Raw genomic sequence first — 6862 nt, 5'->3', positions numbered from 1 at the left:
GCATATACACAGAGCAGCAGTCACATTCTCAGGTTACTAAGCCTCCCATAACTTTCTATAACTGCATATATTTTATAAGGAAAGATAACAGTAAAACCGGCTACATGAGTAGCCAAAGAGCTAAAGGCAATTCTTTAAATACAGGAAGTACAAACAAAATCTTTAAAATCCCCAAAACACCTGTTGTCATGAAGAAATTATTTTTGCTTTATTCCTGCATTAAGTAATCTGTGGATTTTGAAGGCTTATTCAGCCTTAGAAAGGGAAAATCATTCATTGTCTTTGCCAGTAAGTAAAGTACATACTCAGGGAAGAAATTTCTGCTAGTAAGTAGCTCCTTCATGGAGCAGATCAAGGTGTAGTGGCTAGAAAGTGAAATAACACAACTCCAGTCACAAGTAGGGGAGCACATTTTCAACAGGGAAAGATGCCAAACCCTGAAACAGCCATGGACATGATGGCATTTCACCATTTGAAGTCCTCAAATTACAATAGCATTTCTTTTTCAGAAATAGAGCATTGCTCAAGCAAGTGTTATAGGCTTAATTACAGATTACTGGATAAGGATCCTTGCCTGTGGTACACAAGGTGTCTGACTACACTAACATTAATAGATATCTAGGACCACCAGAAACTGATGCTTGTGATCTGCACACCTAAACACATAGAATGAAGACATTTCCTTGTAATTGAAATATCTCAACCATTTATATGTTGTGTATCTACACTAATGTGTACCATAGGGTTGCTAGAACACCTTATGTAACTGCCGTGAGATCCTGGAGGAAAGGATAGCTGGGGCTGCTTGTTTTTTGAACAGGTGGCAGAACACATAATAGAGCCATTGACTGCCATGGGATCATATAAGTGGACCTCCCCAAAAGATTCCAACACTGTTTTTTTCTCATTCTAAATTAAAAGAAGACTATTCTACTACATGCCAAAATGCATTTGTAGATCAGGTTCATACAGAATCAGTACACCTCTGTATACTGAATCGCAGGAAAAACCACAAACTGTATAATCAGTATTCCCTTATAAAAAGGGTCCTTAACTGATTTCCTTAACTGATATATACATTTCTTCTTTCCATATTCATTATTTGAACCTCTGAAGAATGCACAGACTGATGTTTCCTATATGTAGATAATTGCATCATCACAGGCAAGTAGACTCTTTACTGGCACCAGCATATAATGGTGTTTGCACAAAAGACCAGACTCAACATCGAGTGCTTCTGTTGCTGGACAAGGTCTCAGATCAATATGTGATATCTGTGGAACACATGCTACCTTATTAAAGATGCAACTAATTCTCATTCATTCATAGGCATCATACGTCTGGGAATGAAAACAAAAAATACCTAATGCCACTATGTAACAGAAAGGACATAATCTGTCACACAATAAACAAAAATAAACTAGACAAATCCTGCTGGATGCCGTAAACACAATCCAGTGCGTGAGGAGCAATAACTCGCTGAGAACCCCAAACAGGGGCTGCAGCATCAAAGGTCTGCTCTGCTCAGACCTCGAAGCAGGTCACTAATTACAGCCTCTCTCCCACGTGGCACTCTAAATTATCCATGTGTTCACATAAATCTATCAGAACTGTAGCTTCAATAAACAAAAAAAAAGTATTTCCCAGTTGACCTATTCTGGTCAACTTTTTCTTTTTTAAATGCCCCATGTCCAAACAGAGTTCCATGAAGCTACCTGTGACTGCAACTAGAACAGAGTTATTTCTGGACACACAGAAACTAACTGAATTTAGTTTCCGTATTTAAATTTTTTTTTTTAATTTATAAAATATTTTTCCCAAATATTGTTCCAAAGTGAAAGTAAAATTACATTAAATCTGCTTGTTGAGAGCTGGTGTTAAGAAGCATTTTTTAAAATGTTTACATGAGTATGTATGGGTTTTGTTGGTTTTTCTAGGACTTGATTTTGAGAAACAGCATCTTTAATCCTTCGCAAACAAAACCCAAAAAAACCCTACCGATATCAACCATGGGGACAAATCCTCTATAACAACCTGTGGCTTGTTTGCGGACCTTAATTAGTTAGAGAGATCATGATATAGAGCCTCTTCAAAGAGGATAAGAGTGGTAGTTCTCTATGGAGAAATGGAGCAACCTTTTGTACCTGGTAATTTAAGGAGCAGCAACAGGCTAATCCGCCGCCAACGCGGGGCGTAGCATGTGGTGTGGTTCTCAGCAGAACAGCAGGCCCCTAATGAGGTTGAGGAGTGGATAGCAGCTGGTAAACTCCGTGCTCAAGTAGGAGGCTCAGAGAGCCTTTATTTGCTAACAAAAGGCTGCAAATTGCTCAAAGGCCTGAGTAGGCAATGAGAACATGTTCATATGGTCAGCCAATATATAAATTTTCAAAACAAATATTACAATATATACATTTTTGTTGCAGAGGGAAGCATTTTAGTTTCTGAGGGACAGACGGTTCAGAAATCAGTCATACACTGACTTACTGCTAAATTGAGTCCCCCCGAGAAATTACACCAGCTCTTCTCCCTGTATTGCACCAACAGGACTACGCATATGCATCTAATGTATTTGCATGTGATTTTCAGCATAAAATAATTTCAGATGAACTATGCACAGAGTTAATAAATTTTAAAATATTTTACTGTATTCTACTGCCACTTGAGTCTGAGAACTTCGTCAGCTTCTGAACTGTAACAGACTGAGAAAGATGAACTATATATCAATCAAAGGGCTTTGACAAAGGATATCATAAACCATAAGTTCAAAGATCAAGTGTTTGAGCAAGATCAGAAGCTGAGATTTACTCAGATTTTGTTATGCATCTGGCCTTATCTGTTGTTTCTTTATAGTATTACTATAATTCCGCTGGTACACATTTTTTTTTAATTACGTGTTATAAGCAGATTTCAAAAGTAGTACATGGCTAACAAAAGATCAGTCGTTATAGCTACCACAAACCCCTATGTGTCTCAGCCCCCACTGGAACACGGAGATTACTTTCTGTTATCACAGCAAATACTAATGTAATTTATTCACTGTTTCCTAAAAAATATGTAAACTGGAGATAGAATCAGCTTTTGATTTTAAAAAAACCTAACAGTATGCGTTCCTTATCATTGTAATAAAAGAATAACATAATTACAGACAAGTAACCTTAAAATAATTTCCAGTGAAGCTCTGATAATGACAGAAACCCTACTGACAAATGAGCTCGAGGAAATCTGGTCTCCCCATCTGGTTGAGGTGTTGTGTTAGAACCACAAAGGTGCAAAAAGTCTTCAAGACTTTTTTAAATTAATAAGAATCAATAACATTAATCTAGGACAAAAAAAAAAATATGGCAGTCTTTTACTTAAAATTTTAGCTTAATTTTTTTTCTTGTCTGTGAGATTGAAAATAACTTCATACATAGACTCGAAGATTTTATTGCATGATTCCCATTAATTAAAATCTAAAAAGCACCATATTTCACTGGGTTTAGAAAATGAGATTAAATAATTGTCAAGTAATACATTAAATACAATTACAGAAATCTCATGAAATCTATTTCTCCATTAAATCACCGTACTGACTTCTCCCAGCCACATGAGTTAGATTAAGAATTCTTTTTATTAACCTGGGGATAAGGGTAACTAGAATATTTTTCTAAACCTTCTTCCCTCAGACGATGAAGATGTGGGGTACAACACTGTTCATAATGAGATCTTTGAATCCTCAAACATAGGAGTTCCCTAGCTTTGCTGCAGATATGAGGGTAGTTTAAAGACTGCCACACAGAAGCATTGAATAACCTCAGTCCTTGCACTAAACCTGAGGTGGCAGTTTGAGCCCTGGATGTTGAGGATGCCAGAGAGTGGCAGCACCCCAGCGAGGCACTGAGCCTCTCTGCCCTCACAAGCACCACTGCGCTGCCCCGTGCCCTTGGCTTGCAGCAGTGATGGGCTCCCACCAGCCTCAGTGGGAGCCACAGCGGTGTCCTGCCCTCTGTACTGCCTCTTGGGTGGCGTTCATTGCGGTGTGGCCCACGTGCTAGGGAGGTTCCCCAGAAGTTCCCCCAAGAGATAAGGCAGGCTGCTCTTGGTCACTGTCTGGCCCTGCTCCTTTTAGGTCAGGAGATGTCTGCTTTCAACTGGTTTTGGCAGGTGCGATTTAGGAGGAACACATTAAAGGAATCGGTAGACACAAACCAGAAATAGTTTATTTCTGTCTAACAAATATGGTCGTTGAGTTGGTTTCTCTTAAGTAGAATCTGCTGGGCAGAAATGAAACATAATAGAGTATTTTACAATCGTACTGGTATAAGAAAAGAAACCCCAAGGCAGAATATAATTTAATTAACTCTATTGCAGGAAATTATGATTGTCAGAACTCATTGAAGTTAGACCAGTGTGTAATCATCTACAGCTTTCAGAAAATTCATGCTACTTTAACTTAGATGAACTTGACTCAATAGCACACCGTCTGAATAGGTTCTCATTTGTGAGTATTCATTATGTATTCAAAGAGCTTTTGGTACAAAATAAATTCTCAGGGCTGTAGAACCAGACCCCTGCTAGACTTTTAATAATGTTGTCACAAAGGCAAGATGTTTGTCACGGTTTCATCCTTATATCTATTTTTTAAAGCAGAGACTGGAAAGATTTTATACCGCCTTTAACAATAACAGTGCCAAGCAATAGATAAATTTGAAAAACAAATATTCAAGAATCTATAGATACAAAAAAGTGAGCATTTGGGCTGTGTATTTTTGACTCAGTGGATTTCTAAACCTAGGATTAGACCTCTAAAAAGGGAAAGAGAAGATTAAATTGCCAGATTACATTAACATCCATTCACAAATATGGGTAGCCCAATCTGAAATGAAAAGCTGACCCACAAAGCTCTTCCAGTAGACTCTTGCAAGGGTGCATATCCATACATGATCCTGCACCATGAAATAAATAAATACGGATTTTGCTGCAGATTACATTGGGGCCAAAAATTAAGTCTCTAAAGAGTGCATTATGTAAGTTAATTGATGAAGATAAAATAGCTTAATTTTGTTGTGGTAAACCACTTATTATCAACAAATTATTTCATTACCTCAGATATAAAATGCAAAAAAAAATGCATAGTAATGTAGATGTTAATTTCTTTTACAGAAGATAGTTAAAAAGGCAGAAGTTCATTTTAGTTTAATTGCTGAGATAATGGAAGCAGAATTTGACACAAACATCTGTGTGAGAAAGCAGAAGCAAAATCAATTACTTTTTAAACTGATGTATATTTCTGAATGTTCTGTCAGTATGAGTATAAAGTTCTGCAATTTACTTCATAATTACAACAGGTAAGAAAAACAAGTACCACACTTGTTATTAAAATACAGCAATTAATCTGGTAAGGTAGGTGATTCTACTGTTACAAAAAGGTACCGTTTATGAATAACTGTAGTGTAATTGTTCTATAGGTAAGAGTAACTCCATAAAAAAAACGTTAATTTTATTTTCATGATGCTGCACATGAAGATAATTTCAAACACCTCATACTCAAAAGTTACCAAATAGCTATAGAAAATCTTCAAATACTGGAAGGGATTTAAAAAAAAAAAAAAAAAAGAGAGAGAGAGAGAGAAGTCCAAGATTATTTTAGCCTTTTAACAACACATTTATCAATTTCATTGTTTCTTGTCAGTAGTCTGTCTAGTTCTAATAGACGGTTTGTAGCACTGGGATATAATACAATGAGAATGGTTCCCTGGAGGAAAGTTTGAGATGGGGCCAATTGCCAACAAGAGAGTCCAGGTCTGAATAAAAGGGGTGAAATCCTGGCCCTATTGACATTAATAGCATACTCCCAATTATTTTAATATGGCAAGACTTCAACCCTGGGGAAAGGGAACAATCACCATCAGTGCAGGGAAAGATACACTTTACTGCTTGTTTGATCCCCTCATCATTTTTAAATGAGAAAATACTATTTATTCCTCGTGGGGTCTCCTCAGCACTGCTGCTTTTTGCTACGTTCTTGAAAACTAGGAACACGAAAATAGGAAAAATGTTGTGCACTTTCTGCAGCTATTTTCCTTTCCTGAAACCTTTCACCAAAGAACCTACTAGGCCCAGAAGGACTGCAGCAGACAACTGATGATCTCATATGCTTTTTTAGCCTTTTCAATCAATAAACCAGTTTCAGATCATCTGATGTCAACAGTAAGCAGCTTTTTTTGTTTGGTTGGTTGGCTTTGCTGGAGGCTAGTCCTAAGGACCTGGCTGTGTAACAGTCTCTCGCGCTCAGAAGGAGGCTCTCAGGCCTGTTGTGGCACCGGCATCTGCTTTGTGTGCGGGGATGTGCAGAGAAGCTTAAGTAAGTGTGGGAAAACAGCAACTGCAGATCAGGATTTGCCATAAGGCAAGACCTAACACATAGCTCTTTCTGGTTCACCACAAACAGATGGAAAAACACATAATAGGCTCCAGCTAAAAGTCTTCTGTTCTATTCTCTTTCTTATGAATATACCACTGAGAAATTAGCAAAGTTTTTCAAGAACACAAGAACACTCACAGAGAAAGTAGCTACATAATTGCAAAGCCTTTTTCTATTAACGATTTTCATACAGATATAGGAGACGTAATGATTAAAGGAATATGTGTCCAGTGTAGTTCACAATGAACACATTCATTTTTACATGCCACAATTTTTGAGCAAGACAGTAATCGTTAACCGCACAAAGGAAAATTAGGCTGGTCACATTCACATCCCGAGACTTCACATGCAGAACAGGGGAGAGGTCATTCTGCAGAAAAGAGACCCCCTCCTCCACCCATGGTGGGAAGAAAAACAATTAGCAGGAAGAGACTATGTCTATACTTGTGGCTGCTCAGT

The sequence above is a fragment of the Athene noctua genome, chromosome 1 (assembly GCF_965140245.1).
Source record: "Athene noctua chromosome 1, bAthNoc1.hap1.1, whole genome shotgun sequence".
Taxonomy (NCBI): Eukaryota; Metazoa; Chordata; class Aves; order Strigiformes; family Strigidae; genus Athene; species Athene noctua.
Note: the sequence above shows the minus strand (reverse complement) of the source record.